At 47.7% G+C, this 26,318-nt stretch overlaps 1 long non-coding RNA gene across 1 annotated transcript in view; it reads right to left on the bottom strand.

Annotated features, from left to right (window-relative positions):
• Window positions 1–26,318, bottom strand: part of LOC140388006 (uncharacterized) — a 54,714-nt gene that overhangs the window by 24,822 nt on the left and 3,574 nt on the right. Inside the window, exon 2 of the long non-coding RNA XR_011934058.1 lies at window positions 1,330–1,656. This is a non-coding gene — a long non-coding RNA (uncharacterized lncRNA). The remainder of the gene's footprint in view (window positions 1–1,329; window positions 1,657–26,318) is intronic.

The following is a 26,318-nucleotide window of genomic DNA, read 5'->3' as shown; positions in this document are numbered from 1 at the left end:
AGCCCCTTCTCTTTCAAGATGACTATAAAATATCTCTCTAATAATCCCTAATAGTAACATGCCTGGAAGCTAGGCCAAAATAAAGTGCTTGTGGATTTTTGATTCTGACTTACTGACTTTTAAATATAATTGTGACAGGGGTCTGTTTGCAGTGCACAATCTAGGATCACAGCAAACAGCTAACTAGATGAACCAAAGTGTTTGCTCAAGGTAAGGGGTTTAAGCTCCACTGACAATGTTGACATTTGTGCCTTAAACCAAGCTGCAATGTCAATTTTGAACAGCGATGATGACTGTGCATATGGACTGCTGCTTAATGTGCTTGTCGGCGCTTATTACCTATATTGCTATTCTGTTGTTTCCAGCAGTGGCTGTGACTACTTTAGCAGGTTAGGGCTTAGTCCAGCAACAAGCCTCATTTAATTACATTAGAAACCTGTTGACTCGAAAGAGAAATTGCCTCCTTCAGGTTGGCAGATTGGCATCTGTTTTATCAACGTGACTTGAAAGTCAGTTTGTCTGGTAATATATATAATGTATAATGTCATAACTCATTTTAAACAGAGCCCTGATTATATCCTTTGATCATTTACACAATAAATAATTTTTAGATCACTGGTAATATGCGCAGATCATTGATTTTTTGTTTGTTATTCAACAGTCTTTTATTTGCATAATGTATTTGGTTTTGGACTGGGACTAATTTTCTACTCCACTCCACTTAGTCCCTAGAACTGCATCAGTTGGTACTCTGAAAATAATACATTTAATACGTTTTCTAAATTTTGATATGCATGGTTAATTGGTATTGTTAATATAAAAAGCAGCAGCTTGAGAAGGAATTGTACAAGGGAGTGTTTCTGCTATTTGAAGTTGATCGTATCATTTTATACTAGCACTGTTAAAACATATTTAGTTTCTCTTCTGATCTGGAGTGCTAAGTAGTCATGGAGATATGAGTTCAAACTGGATCCACGGTGAGTCATTAAAATAAATGATTTCTGAAGCTGTTTTTGCTCAATATTTTTAACTTTATTCTTACTAATGGAATTTTCAGGACACTGGTCGAAATGATGCGGGGATGATAATTAGAACATTGACAACAGCCTGAATTAAAATTAACATAAACATCATTCTTTGTTACTTTTCTCTTTTCAACATTTATGGCAGAAGCAAAGCACTCAAAGATCATCAAATAACTATTACGCTCGTGAAAAACCCTGTGAACTGCTACATCAAATGAAGTTAACCTTATCACGCCCTTGCACTTGTTATATGATACTTTAAATTGCCAATGTTTATATGCCATTTGCCATTTATTTGACTCACCTATCATTTTCAGAAAACAGTGGGTGATGTACCGGAGCCAGTTTTCCCAGAGGTTTGTTCGCTGACTGAAAATGGCTTTGAAGATTTTGATCAGGCTTTTGGGCCTTTTAGGTCCTTGATAAAACAGGGTGACACATAATGCCAAAGATAGAAACCTTCGAGATCAATTGGCAATTGTAACTGCGTTCCAGAGGGGTTGAACAATAACCGATTCACGTGTGCACTCGGCCTGAAGCCAGGTCTTTGCCTCATCATCTGTTGATGTTTCACCCTCAGTAGTTTCCTTGGCAGTTTCTTTCCGGTGCTGGTTTGCCATTACCTTCCATTCTAGGGGGCAGGATAAGAAGGTAAATTCCAAGTCTACTTCCGCTGGAGCAGAAAGCAGAATGAAAGAATATGCAAACGCAATGGTGTTTGACTGAAATCGGCATTTGGACTTCTCCTAGGCTATGCATTCTCTGGTCTTGGCTTGATTTTGAATACAGTTAGTAAGTTTTCAGGAAAGTATTTTTTTCTTAGACTGCTGAGAGAACCTAAGAACATAAGAACTAGGAGGAGGAGTAGGCAATTCAGCCCTTCGAGTCTGCTCCGCCATTCAATACGATCATGGTTGATCTCCTGTCGGCCTTAACTCCACTTTCCTGCCCGTTCTCCATGACACTTTAACCCATTACTAATGAAAACTACACTGGGACTGCGGCGCTGAGGACCCGGGTTCGAATCCCGGCTCTGGGTCACTGTCCGTGTGGAGTTTGCACATTCTCCCCATGTCTGCGTGGGTTTCACCCCCACAACCCAAAGATGTGCTGGTTAGGTGGATTGTCCATGCTAAGTTGCCCCTTAATTGGAAAAAAAATAATTGGCTGCTCTAAATTTATTTTTAAAAAAGAAAAAAAAAAACTAATGAAAACTATTCTCCTTAAGTTTACTCAAAGACCTGGCAGCCACCGCACTCTGGGGTAGTGAATTCCACAGATTCACGACTCTTTGAGAGAAGTAATTTTTTCTCATCTCGAGCTTAAATCTGCTACACCGTATCCTAAAACTACGATCTCTCATTCTAGCTTCACCCACGAGAGGAAGCATCTGCTCCATGCTTACTTTGTCAAAACCTTTTATCATCTTGTTTTTTTTTAAATTTAGAATACCCAATTCATTTCTTCCAATTAAAGGGGCAATTTAGCGTGTCCAATCCACCTAGCTTGCACATTTTTGGGTTGTGGGGGCGAAACCCACGCAAACACGGAGAGAATGTGCAAACTCCACACAGACAGTGACCCAGAGCCGGGATCGAACCTGGGACCTCGCAGTGCTAACCCACTGTGCACCTTTTATCACCTTGAGTGTGATCTACTGGCCGCATTGCGCCTGAAAGGCAATGCAGCACGGCTGGTAGGTCCCTCTTTCGGGATCTACCGGCTCGCGAGATCTAATGCGATCTCGTGAGACATTGCAATCTGAAGCCGCCCATTGTGGGCAGGATCACTATTTTGCAAATCTGAAACAGCTGGTCTCACTCTAATATGCATTCCCCGATTTACCCGAGGCATTGGGATGTAACCGTTTCACCTCGGAGACCTCAGGCGAGCGCTGTTCAGTGCTGGTCCCCACAAATAGGAACCAGATGAAACATCACTTGTGGTGGTCTCCAAGAGGCATGGAGGCTGCAGATACCTGGCACCGTTAGCCTTGCACCATGGCACCTGCAGACTAGGTGCCAGCCTTGCACTGCCAAGGTGCCCAGATAGCACTGCCAGCTGGCAGGGCACTGCCAAGGTGCCAGGCTGGCATTTTTCCTGTGCCAGGGATCAGGCCAGGGGGTGCCCTGTGCCTGTGAGGTGGGGTTGTGAGGGAGACCAAGGACCCCCTTATAGGTGAGCTACGGCTTTTGGGGGTCAGGGGTGAGGCCAGGGGATCAAGAGATTTCCAATCTCTTCCTGCACTGAGGAGTTCCAGTGAGTGGATCTCCTCAGTGCAGGAAATGGGACTATGTGTGGCCTTGGTGCAGTATTCCCTGCAGAGGCCCCAAATTGCAACCACAATGTCTACAAACACTAACCACATCAAAGAGAGTTAAGTACGGTCAATTTCCAGTTCATCACTCAAATCTCTAAAGAGTGAAGGGGCTTGATTAGATTGCACTTAACTCTCTTTGATGTGGTTGAAGTTTGGAAACATTAAGGTTACGGCACCTAGAGTGAAGAAAATGAATGAAGCAAAGCTCACAGATGTTTTGTGGAAACTGTCAATCACAGCCTGCTGCCAGAAATGAATGAATGGCTTGCAGCTGGAGGATTTGAGGGATCACAGCCATTCTCTTTCCTGGAATGGACACATGGTGCTTCCAGGTGAGTGTTACACCTGTAATACTTTTTCACTTTCCCTATCTTCTAGACTGTTCTCCAGTTACCAGACAGGGGTTCCTTTTCTGGGGTGGTCTGTTATAGGGTCTCTGGGTGGGGCGGGGGGGTCCCTTTGGGTAGGGCGTGTTAGTGATGCTGAATATTAAAATGTTTTAAGTAGCCTCACATTCTAGGTTTATAAGTGATTGGGTCAGAAAAAAACACCCTTCCATTTGGTTCAACATTGAAGCAGACCAGTCTGTGTTGCCCTTACAAGGCCTGTTGTCCTACAGGAATCTTAAGGTTGTGTCTGCCAAGTGTGAGAATCCTATAATTATCAACACTTTTAGAGGGTGGAGGACGGTCCGTCAGTTGGAAGGAAGATTAGAATTAACTTCCACTGTCTCTCCCATTCAGAGCAACCTGAATTTCCCACCAGGTCTTATGGACCATGGATTTGATATCTAGAGAGTTGGAGGCAGCTGTAGGCTGGGCGTTATGTTCAGTGATGCTTCTTTGTCATCTTTTGTGCAGCTGTGCCAACAATTTGATATCCCAAGGTACTCTTTTTCAAATATCTGTAAATTAAGAAACTTTATCCTTAATAAGACAATTATATATCTTGACTCTTCAATCTCCCTGATGGAGAAAATCGTGATTTAAGCAAAGCATAATAAACATTTAATTAGTAAATTTTATGACACTGTGTTCTAGATTCTGTGTGAGTATATTAGAACCGCTGCGATCTTGGGAAAATTTGTTGCAGTCAGGATTGATGAGGAGACCTTGGCTAATATATGGGGATATGCCAATAAAGTTTCCGTCTGTAATAGAACGAAAGAGACTCAATTTAAAATATTGCACCATTTGTATATCACCCCATGTTTGAGACACAGGTATATCCTCATTGTGCCAAAAGTGCAAGGTCGTTCGAGGGTGACTACATACATGGTACGTGGCCCTGTGCAAAATTCAATCCTACTGGTCTGGAAGAGCTTGAGAAGATATTCAGTACAGCATTAGAATTTGATCCTTTATTCCTAATTTTGCGACTCCCACATGGGAGAATCATTGGCGCTAATGAAAAAAGGCTGTATAACACCCTAACCTTTGCGGCACGGAAGAAAATCCTTTGTTCATTGACTAGTGATAATTATCCTTCAATTCAGAATTGGCATAAGATTATCGTGGTATGTATCCCTAACTTGCATTCTCCATTCTAAATTGGATGCATTCTGAAAAGTATTGGGCTCCTATCTCAAATTTATAGACTCCGCCATGTCTGACTTGTACCTACAGGGCTTTCTATAAGTTATGTAGCACCGTCTCAAACTCGCTATACGTATTGGTGTGCAACATATTGCCATGTTCACATGGCATTATCCTCTTCTCTCCTATTCTCTCGTTTATCCGTTTGTTGTTCTTTGCTATCTTTTGTAAGGGCCACGAAGAATCCAGCACGAGTTTTAAGGATACAAAATAATAACATTTATTTACTATAACAATATATACCTAACAGTAGCAGTAACTTCCCTTGCTACCTTCTTCTTCCTGCTGGTTCCTGAACTGGCCAGCTTATTTATACTAGGAGTTTCTCCGCCCCCCTCATTAGGGAAGTTCATACTCCCACAGGATTGTGGGATAGACATTAGTCCCCAGCCAATCGTAAGTAGGCAGGTTATAACATCCCTCCCCCCCAAAGTCCAAGGAATCCACCGAAGACCATGGCAAAGGAAGGCGTCGGACTCGTTTGGCCGCAGGCCGGACGCCATTTTCACGCGGCGCTGGATCAGGCGGCGTGTAACGAGACGGAGACCGGCGCTTCCGTGATGAACGGCGCGGTTGTGCATCCACGGCCCGTGGACCCGAGGATTCCCCCTCTGATGCATCCTGTGTCTCCATCTCGGAGTCAGAGTCTGCTGCCTCCGTCATGTCAGCGTCTCTATCTCCATTTGGTCCCGTAACGACCTGCGCAGGCTTCGAGTGAGGCACCAGTGGAAGATTTTGAGGACTACCTTCCCTTGTCTCTGGTCTTTGCGGCTGTTGAAATGAGCTCCGGGGGCGGGGAATCTTTTGAGGGGATGATCTTCTGGAAAACATGTGGTCTACATGTTTTCGCTGGAGACGACCCTGTGCTTGCACTGGTAAGATATAGGGCCCGTCTGGCGAAAGATTACACCAGGAACCCATTGGGCACCACCAGCAAAATTCCGCACAAATACTGGGTCACCGGGCGCAAACTGCCGAATCGGACGATGCCGAGACAATCCCGGTCCCTGCCGTTCTTGTGTGCGGCGTACTTTTGCGCCAATGTCTGGGAAAACCATACTAAGGCGGGTGCGGAGTCTCCGGCCCATTAGGAGTTCTGCAGGAGCTACCCCAGTCACTGCATGGGAGGTGGTCCTGTACGTAAACAAAAAGCGAGCCAGTCTCGTGTCCATGGATCCGGAAGACTGCTTCTTTAGGCCTCTTTTGAATGTCTGCACTGCACGCTCTGCCAACCCATTTGAAGCCGGGTGGTAAGGGTCAGTGCGGATATGGCGGATGCCGTTCATCTTTGTAAACCTAGCAAACTCCTCACTCGTGAATGGAGTGCCATTATCCGTGACCAGCACCTCGGGGAGGCCATGCGTACTAAACGATAAACGCATCTTTTCAATTGTTGCGCAGGACGTTGTCCCCTGCATCTTATGCACTTCCAGCCATTTGGACTGGGCGTCAATTAGTAGAAGGAACATGGATCCCTGAAAAGGGCCTGCGAAATCTGCATGCAAGCGTGCCCAAGGCCGCCCTGGCCATTCCCAGTGATGTAGGGGCGCGGCCGGCGGAAGCTTCTGATGCTCCTGGCAAATGGAGCAGTTTTGAGCCACCTTCTCAATGTCGGTGTCGAGGCCTGGCCACCAGACATAACTCCGGGCCAACATTTTCATCTTGGTCACGCCCGGATGCCCATTGTGCAAGTCTGATAATATCAGCTCCTGGCCTTTTTCCGGGACAATCACACGCGTCCCCCACAAGAGGATGCCGTCTTCCACGCTGAACTCTGACAGCTTGGAGGAAAATGCCCGCAACTCGCCTGGGAGCTGTCTATGCTGCCCACCATACAGGATTTTGTGCCGAACCTTTGACAGGACTGGCTCCGTCTGGGTCCACTCACGGATCTGTGATGCCGTGACAGGCAAGGTGTCCATAAAATTTAGGGTTGCAACCACCTCACCGGTCGTGGGGGTCGACATGGGGCCGGTTGATAAAGGCAATCGGCTCAGTGCGTCGGCATTTGCTATCTGCGTACCTGGTTTGTGCTCCAGAGAATACGCATATGCAGCAAGGAACAAAGCCCAGCGCTGGATCCGTGCAGAAGCAATGGGCGGTATTGGCTTATCCTCTCTGAAGAGTCCCAGCAGGGGCTTATGATCAGTCACGATAGTGAAATGGCGGCCGTACACATACTGGTGGAAGCGTTTCACCGCGAAAACCACTGCCAGGCCCTCCTTTTCGATCTGCGCGTACTTTTTCTCTGCTGCAGTCAATGTGCGGGAGGCGAAAGTTATCGGTCGCTCGGCCCCGTTCTCCATCTTGTGGGACAGGACGGCCCCAATACCATACAGGGATGCATCACATGTGACGAGCAAAGGCTTTCCCGGATCATAGTGGGTTAGTAACCCAGACGACGACAATTGTTGCTTTACCCGCCGGAAAGCGGTTTCTTGCGGCTGACCCCAAACCCAGGTGTGATTTTTCTTTAGCAGCAGGTGCAAAGGGGCCAGCGTAGTTGCCAGATTGGGGAGGAACTTCCCGTAATAGTTTACGAGACCGAGAAAAGAACAAAGATGCGAAGTGTCAGTCGGGGTGGGGGCATGTTGAATTGCACGCACCTTCTCTGCGACGGGGTGCAGACCCTCGCGGTCCACCCGATAACCTAGGTAGACTACTTCTTTTGCCTGAAATACGCACTTTGTGCGACGTAAACGGACTCCAGCCTCCGAAAGGCGTCTAAGGACAGCCTCCAGATTTTCCAAATGCTCTTGCTCCGACGTCCCTGTAATCAACACGTCATCTAGGTAGACAGCCACACGTGGTAAACCTCTCAAAATGCCCTCCATAACACGTTGAAAAATTGCGCAGGCAGAGGATACTCCAAAGGGCAACCGTGTATATTCATACAGGCCCCGGTGTGTATTAATTGTTACATATGGTCGGGAGGCAGGGTCCAGCTCCAACTGCAGGTAGGCATGACTCATATCTAATTTTGTGAATGAGTGTCCACCTGCAAGTTTCGCGTAGAGATCCTGTATGCGAGGCATTGGATATCGGTCGAGTCGGGAAACTGTATTCACTGTAAGTTTATAGTCGCCACACAAGCGAACTGTGGCATCTGGCTTCATTACTGGTACAATTGGTGCTGCCCAGTCAGCAAAACGGACGGGCCTGATAATACCCAAACTCTCCAAACGAGTGAGCTCCCCTTCTACCTTCTCGAGCAAGGCGTAAGGCACTGGGCGCGCCCGGAAATAGCGCGGCGTGGCTCCTGGTTCAACTTGGATACGGGCTACGTTCCCTATAATTGTCCCCAAACCAGGCTGGAATACCTCTGGGTATCGTCCTAGCACCTCAGTCAACCCTCCAGAAACTGTTTGGAGGATGTGCTGCCATTGCATCCGCAAATGGCGCAACCAGTCCCAACCCAACAGGCTGGGCCCATGGCCACGCACTACGATAAGTGGGAAACGCCCCTCCTGGCGTCCATAGACAACAGGGGTCATTGTAGTTCCTGCAATGTCCAGTGGTTCCCCCGTGTAGGTGGCCAACCTGGCCTGTGAGTCAGTTAATGTAAGGGTCTGTATACCCTGCTTGATGCAGTCGAATGTCCTCTGGGCGATCACGGAGACCGCTGCGCCAGTATCCAACTCCATCTCCAGCGGGTGGCCATTGACCCGTACTGTCACCTTAATGGGGGCCACATGGGGAGCTGCCACACAATGCAGCTGCAGGCAGTCGTCCTCCATCTCCACGTCCTCAGGAGTGGTCGCCGCAGGTTCATCCACGTGGAAGGTACAGCCTCTGGGCTGGTCCCAGTTACGGCCCCTGGGCTGGTCCCAGTTTCGGTCGGAACGACGGCGCCTCTGGCGTCCCCAGGACCGCCATCCGCGACGGGGTCGGCGCTTACAAGTCTGACACGGACATGGCTCCTCATCCATTGGCTCTGGAGAAGGCTCCCTTCGGGGAGGAATGTCCGATGGCCACTGGCGTCGGTCCGGACGTTGCCTCGCCCAAGGTACCGCAGGAGTGCGGGGGGACGTTTTTGGGCGGAAAGGGTTGCGCCCCAAGGCATGCACTTCCATTCCCTGTAGCTCCTGTACTCCTCGCTCTGCGCTCTCTCGGGACAAGACTATTTGTATTGCCTGTTGAAAAGTCAATGTTGGCTCCGCTAACAACTTTCTCTGGGTTGCTGCATTGTTAATACCGCAAACCAAACAGTCACGTAACATTTCTGACAAGGTCTCACCATAGTCACAGTATTCCGCAATCCCGCGTAGCCTGGATAAAAAAAATCGGCAAGGGATTCTCCAGGGGTCCTCTCAGCTGTATTAAGCCAGTAACGCTGGACTATCATGGACGGGGTTGGGTTAAAGTGTTGCCCCACTATATTCACAAGTTCGTCAAACGTTTTGGTGTCCGGCGCAGCTGGGTACGTAAGGCTCCTAATCACCCCAAACGTATGCGGGCCGCAGGCGGTGAGCAATATGACCACCTGGCGCTCGTTTTCAGTGATATTGTTTGCCCGGAAATAGTAACGCATCCGTTGTGTGTACTGGTTCCAACTTTCCAGCGCAGCATCAAAAACATCCAAACATCCGTACAGAGGCATGGTATAATAGAAAACAACTTCCAACCTGTATCCAACAAAATCCAGGGAGGTGGCTTCAGCAGTGTAGACAGCTATTCACTTTTACCTTCGTCGCCAGTTTTGTAAGGGCCACGAAGAATCCAGCACGAGTTTTAAGGATACAAAATAATACCATTTATTTACTATAACAATATATACCTAACAGTAGCAGTAACTTCCCTTGCTACCTTCTCCTTCCTGCTGGTTCCTGAACTGGCCAGCTTATTTATACTAGGAGTTTCTCCGCCCCCCTCATTGGGGAAGTTCATACTCCCACAGGATTGTGGGATAGACATTAGTCCCCAGCCAATCGTAAGTAGGCAGGTTATAACACTATCGTATGGTCAGAGACTCCAATTTAAATAGAGACACTAATTCAAAGATTAAGCTGAACCAATTGCGTTGGCATTCTCCTGTATTTTTCTGTACTCATGTGCAGAAGCACTTATACTGCACTGGACAAATTTTGAGGGTTAATTGCTTTATTAGTAAAAATGGAAACACAAAAGCAAAGTACTGTAGATACTGAAAATCTGAAACTAAACCAAAAGCATGCTGGAAATATCCAACAGGTCTGGGAGCATCTGTGGAGAGAGAAACAGAATTAACATTCCATACCATGAGCTTTCGTCAAAATCAGAACATCAGTCTGATAAAAGGGTTTATTACTTTATTGTAATTATTAACATGTTGTGCTTCTATCAGATTGTGATCATATTTGATCAGTGTGCTTCCAACACAAGCACTATAGCCTCAGTCACCTGCACCTGTCAATGCAGAATAATAGGATAAATCCATGTACCAGTGAATGGTAGAGCTAAGGGAATGACAAAACTGCAAGATTTTTTAAAAAGTTCCAGTTTTATTTCTAACATCCAATAAGTAGAAGGTGAAAATGCGCACAGTGGGGAATTGTCATCATCTGAATCTCAGTAATCAGCATTGCAGTGAGAGGATGGTGGTGTTGTGATAATGTCATTGGGACTCGTAACCCAGCAGCCTTGGCTAATTCTCTGAGGGTCATGGGTTCAAATCCCACCCCAGAAGCTGGTGGAATTTAAATCTTGAACTGAAATTCTCAGTAATAATGACCAAAAAACTATAATCAATTGTTATAAAAGCCTGTCTTGGTTCATTAATGTCCTTTTGGAAAGGAAATCTGCCATTCTTACCTGGGCTTGCTGATGTGCAGACCCACAATAATGCAGCTGACTCTGAAATGGTCTAGTGAGCCATTCAGTTCGAACGCAATTCGGAATGGGCAACCACATTAAAGCTGACACCACATTAAAGAATACATTTTAAAAACATGCTGAGCATACCCATTGGTATGACAGCTGATGAAAAACAGATAAATGTCTCCTTTTTTATTTTAAATTACACATGGACATTTCATGAAGAGAATGAGAATAAGTTGCTTACAACTGCAATGTCATAATTCTCACGTATTCTCCTGAAGCTCTCACCTATCTCCTGTTGCTGAAGAAACCCTCCCAAAGATCCAACTGGATTTTACAGCCCATCGCGGTAGGGGCGGGGCCATAAAATGTGGTAAGCTGATGTGTCCAGTGACTTCAGCGGGAGCGGAAAAACAACACCGGCAGGAGGAGCCGCAAAATCCGGCCCATAGTGTGGCTTTAGGCCTTCCGAAAAACCTCTGACGTTGTTCTTGTTGCGAGACAAATCAAAACAAAATGTCGAGAACAACACCAGGAACTCTTCATTGCGTTCATCAAGCCTGACCAAAGTATTTGACTCAGCAAATTGTGAACTCTGTGGATTGTGCTCCGAAGATTTGGCTGTCCAAAAACTTCATCATAATCCTGCAAATGCATCATGATGACATGACGTCCATATCAAGAGTGGGAGATCTGAAACTGGAACCTTTAAAGTCCAGATAAGGTAAAGAAATTGACTGTGTGATAGCTCCTGTAAAATTTACAATCTACCTGATGGTGACTATTCAAAGATCAACTGCCCTCGAGTGTCAATACCAAATACCGTTTAGACGGAAAACTCTTTAACCACTGTGTTGAAACTAAACTCACCTTCATAGGTATTCATGACCTACAGTTTGCAGTTGATTGTAGTGCCAGTGTCGATGCTGCACCAAATTTTCAAGCCACTTTCAAACTTACCATTTTGGCAAATAAAAAACTCATCCAGCCTGTCATGATATACATCAGCATATCATGGTGCAATCACACACACACGGACACACTGATGGACATACAGTAGGACCAACCAGCATACACAACATCGCAGCCAATCACCAGTGAGAGCACATGCACTATAAAGACAGGGGACACCAGACTTCACGCTCATTCTAGCAGCAGCCAGCTCAGAGCACAGAGCTCACAGCCTGCCTCTCAGACATTCACCATGTGCTGAGTGCCTCACCTAGATAGTGATAGGACAGGGTCCACAGATAAGCTGGTAATGCACGTACCCAAGCTTACAGTATGTTATTACAGTTGAGTTGTTAATAAAATAGAGTTACACCATCTCCAGCCGTGTTGACCTGTTTGTAGACCAGAACACCCAACACGACATGGTTCCAGGAGTGGACGCATACTGTGAGACCTACCTGCAACATATCAGCAATCCTCCATCCTGCAGCATGGAGAACATCAACCCGCCGCCGCTACGCATCGCAGGCAATCTCGGGGTGAATTGGAAGCTTTTTAAACAGCGCTTCCAGCTCTTCCTAGAGGCCACAGACAGGGAGAATGCATCGGACACCAGGAGGATTGCCCTTCTTCTCTCCACGGCAGGGCAACATGCCATCCACATCTTTAACTCGCTTACATTCGCGGACGGTGAGGACAAAACCAAATACAAGACGGTGCTCCTAAAATTTGATGAACACGTCAGCGTTGAAGTTAACGAAAGCTTCAAAAGGTACCTGTTCCAGCAGCGCCTGCAGGGTAAGGACGAGCCTTTCCAGTCTTATTTAATGCACCTCCGCATCCTCGCGCAGTCCTGTGGCTATGGGCCCACCTCTGACTCCATGATACGCGATCAGATAGTTTTCGGGGTCATGTCGGACACCCTGCGCCAGCAGCTCCTTAAAATCAAGCAACTCACCCTAGCGACGGCCATCGAGACCTGCGTCCTGCATGAGAACGCCACCAGCCGGTACTCACACATCCAGGCAGCTGAAACGGCGCGGCAGGGGCCCCACGAGGCGGAGCGGGTCCAGACGATCGAGTACCTCCCAGCCCACGGCCCGGAGGAGGGCGGCCGTTTCGCACACTTTCCGAGGCCCTCCGTGCTTGTACGCGCCAAAAGAGGGGACGTTGACGCAGAGGAACGCGATGCGCAGGCACGCGCTACGCAATACCGCACCACGCATGCGCGGTGGCGCAACGAACGCACTGACGTCATGACGTGCAGCAACTGTGACTCCGCCCATTTAAAGCGGCAATGTCCGGCAAAAGCGCGACAATGCCTCCACTGTGGCAGGCTTGGCCACTATGCTGCCTGCTGTCAAGCACCTCAGCCTGCCAACTTGCAACAGTTTAACCAGCCTTGCAGAAATGTTCGGGCAATTCTACCCACGTTCACTGAGTCCGACCCTGACATCATGCAGACCAGTGACACTGAGGACAGGGAGCCGTTCCGCATTGCTGTCATCAACAAGAACAAGCTGTCCCCGAGTCGAATGCACCAGCCGCTGTCAGCGCACAGCATTGATCCGGACGACGAGTGGTGTGCCACCCTGATAGTCAACCGATCCCAGATCACATTCCGCCTGGACACGGGTGCTTCCGCAAATCTCCTCGCATAGTCAGCACTTCAAACCCTGAGGGTCGAGCCAGCAATTCTTCCATCCATCTGTCAACTGATCGACTATAATGGCAGCGTCATCCCCGCCACGGGGTCGTGCCAACTCGAAGTGACACACAACTCGCGTAAAGCCATCCTACCCTTCGAGGTCGTGGGCTCTTCAAAGGACTCTCTGCTAGGCGCACAGGCGTGCAAACTCCTCCACCTCGTTCAGCGAGTACACTCTCTCTCTCCAGAAAGGCACGCCTGACTTCCAAGATGCGGAATTCAGGGCGCAACTAAACTCAATCCTCTCTCACAACCAGGATGCTTTCAAGGGCATGGGTACACTGCCCTACACATACAAAAAATCCTGCTCAAACAGGATGCCACCCCGGTAGTTCATGCACCTCGCAGACTCCCAGCACCCCTCATGACCCCCTCAAGCAGCAGCTGCAGGACCTTCAGGACCAAGGAGTGCTTTCCCGGGTGACGGAGCCAACTGCATGGGTCAGCTCCATGGTGTGCGTCAAGAAGCCTTCTGGCGAGCTCCGGATCTGTATTGACCTGAAAGACTTAAATCGCAATATAATGAGGGAACATTACCCTATACCCAAGCGTGAGGAGATCACGTGCGAGATGGCTCGGGCAAAAATATTCACCAAGCTTGATGCCTCAAAGGGCTTCTGGAAGATTCAATTGGAACAGTCCAGCAGGAAGCTGTGTACCTTCAACATTCCATTTGGCAAATACTGCTACAATAGGATGCCATTTGGAATCATATCGGCCTCTGAAGTTTTCCATCGCATCATGTAACAGATGATGGAGGGCATCGAAGGCGTGCGCGTCTAAGTGGACAATATCATTATTTGGCCTACCACACCGCAGGAGCATATCAGTCGCCTCCAATACGTCTTTCAACGGATACGGGACCAGGGCCTGCGCCTTAACAGAGCCAAATGTTCTTTTGGCCAAACCGAGCTCAAGTTCTTGGGGGACCACATCTCCCGGTTGCGTGTGCGGCCGGATGCCGACAAGGTGGCAGCCATCACGGCCTTGCAGAAGCCGACAGACAAGAAGTCGGTGCTACGCTTCCTAGGAATGGTCAACTTCCTGGGATAATTCATCCCTAACCTTGCTTCCCACACCACAGCTCTCCGGCACCTTGTCAGGAAGACAACTGAATTCCAGTGGCTTCCCACCCACCAGCGTGAATGGGAAGAGCTCAAGGTCAAGCTTACCACCGTCCCGGTACTGGCGTTCTTCGATCCTACAAGGGAGACGAAGATCTCGACTGACGCCAGCCAATCCGGCATTGGGGCGGTCCTCCTGCAACGGGATGATGCCTCATCATGGGCCCCTGTCGCCTATGACCCCCACAGAGCAGCGCTATGCGCAAATTGAGAAGAGTGCATCGGCCTGTTGACTGGCGTTGACAGGTTCCACGACTATGTGTATGGCCTTCCCCAGTTCACTGTGGAGACTGACCATCGCCCGCTGGTTGGCATCATCCAAAAGGACCTTAATGACATGACCCCTCGCCTCCAGCGCATTCTGCTCAAACTCCGGAGGTACGACTTCCAACTTATATACACCCCGGGTAAGGACCTGATCATAGCAGACGCTCTGTCCAGGGCAGTCGACACTCCGTGGGACCCAGAGGGGTTCGCTGGCCAAGTTGACGCACATGTAGCCTTCACTTCTGCCAATCTGCCGGCCACTGACAAACGTCTTGCCCACATTCGCCGTGAGACTGCGGCTGACTCCCTTCTGCAACGTGTGATGCGCCACATGATGGACGGGTGGCTCAAGGGACAATGCCCACAGTTTTCCACCATTCGGGACGACTTGGCAGTCGTGGATGGTGTTCTCCTGAAGCTGGACCGCATTGTGATCCCACACAGCATGCACCGGCTTGTCTTAAAACAGCTGCACGAAGGCCATCTCGGCATTGAGAAGTGCCGATGGAAGGCCCGAGAGGCTGTATACTGGCCGGGAATGAATGAGGACATTGCCAACACTGTGCTCAATTGCCCCACCTGTCAGTGGTTCCAGCCAGCACAACCACGTGAGACCCTTCAGCCCCATGAGTTGGTCACGTCCCCCTGGTCAAAGGTGTGGACCTGTTCCATGCACTCGGCAGGGACTACATCATCATCATCAACTACTTTTCCAGCTATCCTGAGGTCATACGCCTGCACGACACCACGTCATCGGCTGTTATCCGGGCCTGTAAGGAGACCTTTGCTCGTCACGGCATTCCACTCACCGTGATGTCAGACAATGGCCCCTGCTTCGCGAGTCAGGAATGGTCATCCTTCGCTAGTGCATACAACTTTGCACACGTGACGTCCAGTCCCCTGCACCCTCAGTCAAATGGCAAAGCAGAGAAGGGCGCCCACATTGTAAAAAGGCTCCTCTGCAAGGCTGCTGATGCAGGATCTGACTTCTGCCTCGCCTTACTGGCCTATCGCTCGGCCCCACTGTCCACGGGCCTGTTGCCGACCCAACTGCTTGTGGGTCGCACCCTCAGGACCACTGTGCCGTCCATTCATGTCCCAGACCTTGACCATGCTCCGGCACTTCGGCGGATGCAACAAGAGCGTGAGCAACACAAGGCGACTCATTATGCTTGGGCGACTGATCTTCCTGCCCTGGTGCCTGGAGATCATGTCCGCATACATCTTCCGGAGGGTGGCTGGTCAGCAACCGCTGATGTTCTTAGACAGGTGGCTCCCCGCTCATTTCTGGTTCATTTGCCTGATGGCTCCATTTGCCGCCGCAATGGGCGTGCCCTTCGTCTGGTTCCACGCTCGCTACGAAATTCTGCACCAGTGCCACGTCCTCCTGTTGTCCCTGACATGGACTTTGTTGAGCTTCCGGATACCCTGCCTCCTCCTCACTCGACCGTGACCCGGCCCATTTCTCAGCCGGTGGATCCTGAATGACCCTTGAGGCGGTCAACCCGAATTCGTCGCCCACCCCAAAGACTTGATTTATAAACCTTGCACTATTGGACTCACTGACTTGTTCTGCCGTACTGTTTAAGAGTTTTTCATCGTTTGTTAATAGCATTTGTTTCGTTCTTGGTGTAACATAGTTTTCCTCTGCACCTGGCACCTTCCCGTGTATATAGCATAGCCACATGTACATATTGATATAAATAATGCACACACATGATCAGACACACTCACTGCGCGTTATTTATTCTCATGTAGGCACATATTCTTTGCGAAAAGGGGGGATGTCATGATATACATCAGCATACCATGGTGCAATCACACACACACTGACACACTGATGGACATACAGTAGGACCAACCAGCATACACAACATCGCAGCCAATCACCGGTGCGAGCACAAGCACTATAAAGACAGGGGACACCAGAGTTCCCGCTCATTCTAGCAGCAGCCAGCTCAGAGCACAGAGCTCACAGCCTGCATCACAGACATTCACCATGTGCTGAGTGCCTCACCAAGATAGTGATAGGACAGGGTCCACAGATAAGCTTGTAATGCACGTACCCAAGCTTACAGTATGTTATTAAAGTTGAGTTGTTAATAAAATAGAGTTACACCATCTCCAGCCATGTTGACCTGTTTGTAGACCAGAACACCTAACACGACACAGCCCTTGAATGTTGCCAAAACAAAATCCATATATCAATCGCAGCTGGTCAGTCAAGTATTCCACCTCTCATATATGTTGATGGATAAACTCTGGAACATGCTGAGCAATTCCCACATTTTGGCAACCACCTCTCTCAGAATGCCATCGTGGACAAAGAGAAGTAACACCAGATTACCTGCATCAGTTCAACCATCTACAAACTAAATGGGTTAGATTTCGAACAGGTGTAGCAACTTAAACCTGGGCATCCATGAGGCGCCATGGGCCATCAGAAACAGCACCTTTGTATACAACCACAATCTGTAACCTCCTTGTCCAGCAGAACCCTCACTCTACCCTTGCCACCAAGCTAGGAAAGCAAACCTGCTTCATTGACGATTGCAGGAGGGCATGCCCGGAGCAGCGCCAGGCATACCTAAAAACGACGCATCAACCTGTTGAAATTTCAACACACGACTACCTGACTGTCAAACAGTGAAAGCAGAATGTGATGGACAGAGCTAAGCAGTCCCACAACCAACGAATCAGATCAAAGCTCTGTAGTGCTGTCACCTCCAGTCATAAATGGTGCTGGACAATTAAACAAAGTGGGCGGCATGGTAGCACAGTGATTAGCACTGTTGCTTCACAGCGCCAGGGTCCCCGGTTCGATTCCCGGTTTGGGTCACTGTGTGGAGTCTGCACGTTCTCCCTGTGTCTGCCTGGGTTTCCTCCGGGTGCTCAGGTTTCCTCCCACAAACCCCGAAAGACGTGCTGTTAGGTGGTTTGTATATTCTGAAATCTCCCCCTGTGTACCCGAACAGGCGCCGGAATGTGGTGAGTAAGGGCTTTTCACAGTACCTTCACTGCAGTGTTAATGTAAGCCTACTTGTGACACGAAAGATTATTATTAAAACAACTGACTGGAGGAGGATGTTTCACAAATATCCCCAACTTTAGTGATGGTGAAAGCCCAGCACATCACTGCAAAGGAAAAGGCTGAAGGATTTTCAACTATTTGCAGCCTGAAGTGCCAAGTGGATGATCCATCTCAGCCTCCTTCTGAGGTCCCCAGCATCATACAGTCGATGTCTGGTCTCAACCAATTCAATTCACTTTGTTTGATTTCAAGAAATGGATGAAGGTGCTGGAGACTGAAAATGTAATGGGTCCTGACAGCATTCTGGCAGTATTAATGAAGACTTACGCTTAAAAATTAGCTGCTCCCCTAGCCAAGCTGTTCCAGTACAGCTACAACCCTGGCATCTCCCTTGAAAATTGCCCAGGTATGTTTTGTCTACAAAAAGCAGGCTAAATCTAATATGGCCAATTACCATCTCATCAGTCTACTCTTCGCCATCAGCAAAATGATGGAGGGGTCATTGATAGTGGTATCAAGTGGCACTTACACAACAATACGTTTCTCACTGACTCTCAGTTTGGGTTCTGCTAAGGCTCCCTCCTGATCTCATTACAATCTTGCTCCAAACATTGACAAAAGGTTTGAATTCCAGGGTTGAGGTGAAAGTGAATGACCTTGACATCAAGACAGCATTTGACCGTGTGTGGCATCAAAGAGCCCGAGCAAAACTGAAGTCAGTGGGAATCATGGGAAGAACAGTCCACTGGTTGGAATCATATCTAGCACAAAGGAAGATGGTTGTGGTTGTTGGAGGTCAATCATCTCAGTCCTAGGACATGGTTGCAGGAGTTTCTCAGGGCAGTGTCCTGGGACCAACCATCTTCTGCTGCTTCATCAATGACTTTTACCCCAAGGTCAGAAGTGGGGATATTCGCTGATGATTTCATAATGTGAGGTAGTTTGAGTCCATATGCAGCAAAAACTGGACAATATTCAGGCTTGGCCTGATACAAGGGAAATAACATTTATGCCACACAAGTGTTAGGTAATGGCTATGTCCAAAAAGAGAGAATCTCCATCCGCCCTTGACATTTAGTGCATTATCATCACTATCAACTTCCTGTACACTACTGAATTGGACCAGCCATATAAATGTTGGGGCTACAACAGCAGGCCAGTGTTTGTGAATTTTGTGGTGGGTAACTCACCTCCTGAATCTTCAAAGCCTGTCCACCATCAGCAAGAATCAAGACAGGATTGTATGAAATACTCTCCACTTACCTAGATGAGTACAGTTCTAACAATATCAAGAAGCTCGACACCATCCAGGACAACACAGCTTGTTTGATTGGCATTCATCACCATAGACATTCACCAGATATATACAAGATGCACAGCAGCAGCTCACCAAGACTCCTTCAACAGCACCTTCCAAACCTGTGACCACCGTCATCTACAAGTTCCCTCCAAGCTACACACCATTCTGAGTTGGAACCATATCGCCGTTTCTTTATTGTCACTGATCAAAATCCTGGAACTCCTTCCTTAACAGCACTGTGGGTGTACCTACACCGCAGTGACTGCAACATTTCAGAAGGGAGCTCACCACCACTTTCTCATGGGTAATTACAAATGAGCAAGAAACGCTGGCATGTGACAACGGGTGTTTGACAACAAAGACCTCCAAGAACCAACAAAAATCTTAATGTACAGAAAAGTTGTCACACGCATTCTCCTGTACTGCAGTGAGTCCTGGACTGTGTATTAGTAACACATCTGAGTGCTAGGGAAATTCTGTCAGCAATGCCTCAGCCACATTCTCCAATTACAATGGGAGGACCATCCAACAAATGCTCATACCCTTCTTGAAGCCAGATCCATAAGTATTCAGGCCAAACTGTAAAATAAACTAAATGGACTGGATATTGTGTCTGGATGCTGGAATCCATCTCCCCCACCACATCCATTTTTCTCAACTTTAATATCACCAATGTTTCATGGGAGGACATAAAACATTTTAATGACACATTGAAGCTCTCCTTGAAGCTTGTTTACATTTACACTAATGGCTAGGAGGAGCTTGCGACTAATCATTCCTAATGGTAACAACTTGTCCATCCCACTGGACTATGCTTGGAGTCCTAATGCCTTAATGATGAGGCAAAGCGGCAACTGAAAAAAGGAAAAAAAAGGAAGCATGTCCTGCACTCTGAATCTCTATCCTGTGGGATGTCCTGCCCCATGTTCCCCAAGATCTACGGGTTGAAAACCAGCCAACTAGGTGACACAGGGCAGAAATGTGAGACCCTGAGTAGACGTCATCCTTAAATCGAGGGACAGCCAATGATATTTGTTATCATCCCTTTGTGATAATTACATTTTGGCCACCTATCTTTATTTCGGTAAAGAGGTGGGTAATCTTAGGAGTATACCACAGCAACTTACATTTCTAGAGTACCTTTAATGTAATGATATATCCCATGGTGCAACCATGTGATCATTATTAAATGAAGTAAGACGCTGAGCCATATAAGGAGGTATTACTTCAGGTGACTAAAGGCTTAGTCTATGAGATATGTTTTACAAAGCGTCTTGAAGGAGGAAAGAAAGGCAGATAGGTGGAGAGATTTAGGGATGGATTTCCAGAGCTTGGGGCGAAGGCAACTGAATGGACAGCCATCAATGGTGGAGCAATTATAATTGGAAGTGCACAAGAGGCCAGAATTTAAATATAAAATAAATGTAATCATTAATAGATGAGAAATAATACACATGGGCCTGAATTCTCCGGCCGTTGGGATTCTGGATATCTTTGGGTTGTGGGGGTGAGACCCACGCAGACACAGGGAGAATGTGCAAACTCCACATGGATAGTGACCTGGTGCCGTGATCGAACCTGGGTCCTCTGCGCCGTAGAGGCAGCAGTGCTAACCACTATGCTGCCTCTTGTCCTTGCTTTTAAGAACATGTTTTCTCACAGAGATAAATATCGTAATATTTAATTAATGCTATTTTTTACAAAGTGAATAAGAAGTGAGTTCTAAGTTCAGAGAGAATGGCGATTAGACAGCAGTTTCTCATTTGAAGGGTATATTGGATGAACAAATTGAAATTTAAAAGACAATGTTAGCAATGTTTGTTCAGATTTAAAATTTATTCAAGTAGGAAACATAATATAGACCAGGGCCCCCTAATTTACTCCCACCAAAGATTCTTACCCCAATTCCCTCCCTTTCTCCAGTTACTCACGAAAGCTGAATGAAAGAACTTACAATCTCAGTATGACCATGAACTGAGTTTCATATCCATACCTTAGTTGTTGCCAAGACCCACTTTCATCTTTGAAATGTCACCTTCTCCAGTCTTAACACATCATCGGCATAATCAAACCTCTATTGTCACCTCCAGACTCAATTTCTCTGACACCCAACCACCTCATTGGGCTTCCAGATAGAACCTTACAAAAAATTCAACAGAGTCTTAACTCTGCTGCCTAAAGTTTTTTTCTGATCTGGGCTCTGTTCGTTCTTTGCCTTCTCCTTACATCTCCCCCTGTGCATTAGAACCACAGAATGCCGACAGTGCAGAAGGAGGCCATTCAGCCCATCGAGTCTGCACCGACCCTTTGAAAGAGTACTCTATCTAGGCCCACTCCCCTGCCCCATCCCCGTAACCTCACCTAACCTGCACATCCCTGGTCACTAAGGGGCAATTTCTTTTAGCATGGTTAATCCACCTAGCCTGCTCAGCTTTGGACTCTGGGAGGAAACCAGAGAACCCGGAGGAAACCCACACCGACACGGGGAGAAAGAGCAAACTCCACACAGTCACCCAAGGCGGGAATTTAACCGGGGTCCCTGGTGCTGTGCTAACCACTGTGCCACTATTCCGCCCAACCACCCATATTGAATTCAAATTCCTGCTCCTCTTTTGACAGATCCCTTCAGTAACCTGTTTACTGATGTAAGGTTCTGCCAGGGTCACTCAGCTCCTGACCTCATTACATCCTTGGTTCATGCAGTGACAAAAAAGCAGAACTGCAGAGATGACATGAGAGTGACTGCCTTTAACATCAAGGCAGCATTTGACCAAGTATGGCATCAAGGAGCTCAACTGGAGTCAATGGAAATCAGGGGGAACCCCTCAGTTGGTTGGAGTCATATCTGGCACATAGGATGATAGTTGTGGTTGTTGGAGGTCAGTCATTTCAGTCCTGAGACATCACTGCAGGAGTTCCTCAGGATAGTGTCTTAGACTCAATCACCTTCAGCTGCTTCATCAATGACCTCTCTTCCATCACAAGGTCAGATGTGGGGATGTTCATTGATGATTGCACAATGTTCAGCACCATTATGACTCCTCAGGCATGGAAGCAGTCCATGTGCAAATGCAGCAACATGTGGACAATATCCAAGCTTGGGCTGGCAGGTGGCAAGTAACATTCGTGCCAGGGAATGACCATCTCCAATAAGACAGAATCAAACCTTCATGCCTTGACATTCAATGACATTACCATCACTGAATCCCCCAATATCAACATGCTGGGCATTAACATTAGCCATATAAATTCTGTGGATACAAGAACAGGTCAGAGGCTCAGAATTATGCAGCTAGTAACTCACCTCCTGACTCCCCAAAGCCTGTCCACCACTTAAAAGACACAAGTCAGGAGTGTGATGAAATATTCCCCACTTTTCTGGATGACTGCAACTCCGACACACAAGAAGCTCGACACCATCCAGGAAAAAGCAGCCCACTTGTTTGCCATCCCTTCCATGAACATTCACTCCCTCCGCCATCGTGCACAGTAGCAGCAGTCTGCACCATCTACAAAATGCACTGCAGGTACTCACCAAGGCTCCTTAGTCAGCACCGTCAAAACCATAAACAATTCCATCTAGAAGGACAAGGGCAGCAGATGCACGGGAACACTACTATCTAGACGTTTTCCTCCAAGTCACTTGCCATCCTGCCTTGGAAATATATCACCGTTCCTTTACTGTCGCTGGGTCAAAATCTTGAAACTCCCTCCATAATAGCATAGTGGGTGTACCTACACCACATGGACTGCAGTGGTTGTAAAATCACTACCACCTTCCTGGGGGCAATTAGGGATGGGCAATAGATACTGGCCTAGCCAGTGAAGCCCATATCCCATAAAAATATATATTTTAAAAATAGAATCACCCATTCACCTCTGCAATTATCTTGAAGTATTCACTTCCTCTGAATCCTGGAATATCCCAGGCCTTTTGACGCATTGACTCTGCAGTCTTTCTCAAAGAACAATCCAGTTGGTTGCATTCCCTGACTTTTCTCCCATATCTCAGAATTTCTTTCTCTGAAGTATTTGTCCAATTCCCTTTGAGAAAGCAACCATGGAACCTGTTCCCTCCTCAATTTACTCAGTTGTTCTATATGTGACTGTGTGTAATTTCATGATTACCTTTGTGATCACACATGGAACAACAACGTTGCTGTTGTTGGTGATGTTTTATTTATTCGATGGGTGCATAGACTTGAAGTGGAATCTGAAGAGAATCCTATAGTTTTCTGGTCCTCTATTATTTTCAGTAGTCCCCCCTGCCCTCCCCACCCCCATCTAATCTCACTTTGGAGTTCACCCATTCCACCTAGGTTTCCCTCTTCATGCTGTTCTGTAACTAGAAGCTTAAAAATGTGTGAGGATAGTTTGAGTTAACTGACTGTTTGATTTCTCTCCTCTTCCCTTTAACTGAAAGCACTTTGCCTCTGCTCATTGCCTTTACGTCATCACCAATCCATCTACAGTCATTACTGTTTGAGAAATTGGCATCAAGATGCTAAACTGCCACATTACTGAATGCTTCCTTGATCACCATATGCTTGTGATCCAGTGAAATATTGATTCTTTCCCTCATGGCTGGCTTGATATCACAAATGGGGACATGTCTGCGTCCCATCTGAATAACTTTAATCAATCCTGGAGTAACCATGTTCTATTGCTACATTAGCTGTTACTTCACATGGACCGTATAGCATTCCTGTGGACTGTGCAATTACCCATCACACCCATAGTGGATATTCTGATCTACAATTGGCAGATTCAGTGAAAGACATCTGGCTAATTTACAACTATCAGTATTTTCAGCCAAGTACGTCTTTTCTGTTTATTCCAATACTTTTGCTTCGAGGAAGAACCACGGAGTGATCCCAATTCCGAACACAATTTGAGACCGTCCTGCTTCGGGCTGCCACACAACTGCTGCTGCTGATGTTTCCCTAGCAACATGCATGAACATCAATCTATTCATGCTTCGAACCTTTATTGGTTCCAATAGACCACCAACATGGTGATCAGCCAGTCAACAAGTGACCTGCCTGTAACCCTTGAATAAGGCAATACTCAGGTGAAGGCTACTGAGCAATGCACGCTCTGTTTTCAGTTGCACTTGACAACATTGTGATCATAGCGTGCGAACGCACCAAAGGCATTTGCACTTTCCATGATGGGTGTATTTTTATAAGGGAGACATTATACCTCATTGAACAGTGACTGGGTGATACTGATGGAGCATTGATACAGAATGTGGTTCCGTTTCAGCAGTCACCCCGGTCTCCATCATGAAATTATTCAAAGGCACCGTTGGATCTACTTTTTTTAATCTTGCAAGCTAGAAAATAGATCACATTTTGTAACTCCTCTTCGGTGATGACGCCATTGCCAGTGCATGGCCTGCTGCCCAATTGCGGTGGAGATGGCATCAGATGACTCAATCGCTCTGAGAAACTGCCTGAGCTGCAATCAGGCAAATCTCCCCTTCTCCAAACATCCAGCCTAATTTGGGCTGAGTGACAAGAGATGACGGATTTATAGCAGGGTAGACACTGCAAATCATCATAGCCCTGTCTATAATACGTGTCTTGTCACAACTGCCTGCAGAATGATAGTTTACCACAGATCTGAGCATTGGCACTAGTGCATCTGCGATGTGCGCCAGTGACATCAGGTTGTAACTCTTCCAATGCAATACATCAAGTCGGAAAATCATTCAGAAGCGTTTGCTTCAAGCTTTATGATTCGAAGTGTCCCCATATCTCGTGTGCCTCATGTCTGGCCAGCTGTTAAAACGATTAGGGACAAACTGTTCTATATTTAAAGCCCCCCCCCCCCCCCCCCCCATACCAGTGAGATCTGTTTCCTAGTTCTGAACATTATGTCCCCCAGCCGCCCAATATGATAAGACCCTTCTCTCAAATCTCCCGGAATCCAGGCCCCCTGTGCCGTTGCAATGCATACTAAATGCGATTTAAACGTTTGCATCGAATCTTTGCCTTTTGTTTTTCTTTGAAATGATGTTTTAAAAAATGGTCATTCCCAGTCTTACTATGGTGGCTGTGCTCGGGTACAGCAGCAGATCCTTGCTTTAAGACCGGGCTGCGTCAGAAGCTTGCGAGAGGCTTGAATTCTCCGCTCCAGCTGGGAAGACTATGAGCGTCCCTGACAAGATCCCTCCTGCAGCAACACCTGGAAAACTTTGGAGCACCGCCGTCTCTCGGGGCCACTTTTGAGGGCAGCAGCCAGCGCCGCGGACTGCGGGATCACTCATTCGCCCACATCTGGGCGACAAGAAAGGGGGGGGGGGGGGGCTTCATCTCCTCGGCTGTGAGCTTTGGGGAAGGGAGCCCACATCTGGTGCTGGACGGATGCAGGTTTTCTGTCCCCACTGTGAGTGTGTGTGTGTTGGGCAGTAAGACTCTCTCCGTTTCAGAGCCTGGATTTTAACCTCTCTCTCTCTGCTTTCCAAATGATCCCAGCTCTTTGTCTTTTAAGGGGAGTTACAAGTCACTGTCATCACGGAACTCGTTTTCAACCCCCAGCGTCTTGGGATGTTTAATAAGGTTTCCGTCTACAAAAAAAAAGTGTACCTATATCTAGAACACCTTGAGCTGCAAGCAACAACTCCTCAGACATCATCATCTTTCTCTCTCTCGCCAATGATTACTTCCTATCCATCGCCAAGGAATTTGAATAAATGTGAATAAAGCAGCCTCGGGGAATCATTGACAGGTATTGCTATCTTTCGTTTAAGTATAAAAAACGAGAGACAAGGCAGCGTTGGGAACACAGGAGGCGCCGGCCCGGATCTGACTGGAATACCGAAGAAGCGAGTGCCAGTCCCAGGCGAAAGAGGGAATTCTGTTGGCGATGGTTCGCGGGCACTGGGCAGGGATGCTCAGCAGCGTTCTTCCAGGGGGAGAATGCTAGGGATTACACGAGGAGGAAGGCCCTCACTGGAGGCGAGAATTGGTTGGTGAACCCGAATTCAGTGCACTCCCCCCATCCACCCCCTCACTCAGCCAGCCCCTCACCCCTACCCACTCAGCCACCCCTCACCCACTCATCCCCCCTCACCCACTTCCCCTCACCCCCTCACTCAGATACCCACTCACCCCCTTCCCCTCACCCCCTACCCACTCAGCCACCCCCTCATCCCCTACCCCCTCACTCAGACACCCACTCACCCCATCCCCTCACC

This window comes from Scyliorhinus torazame, chromosome 13, assembly GCF_047496885.1.
Source record: "Scyliorhinus torazame isolate Kashiwa2021f chromosome 13, sScyTor2.1, whole genome shotgun sequence".
Lineage (NCBI taxonomy): Eukaryota > Metazoa > Chordata > Chondrichthyes > Carcharhiniformes > Scyliorhinidae > Scyliorhinus > Scyliorhinus torazame.
Note: the sequence above shows the minus strand (reverse complement) of the source record. Positions and strands in the feature narration are given on the sequence as shown.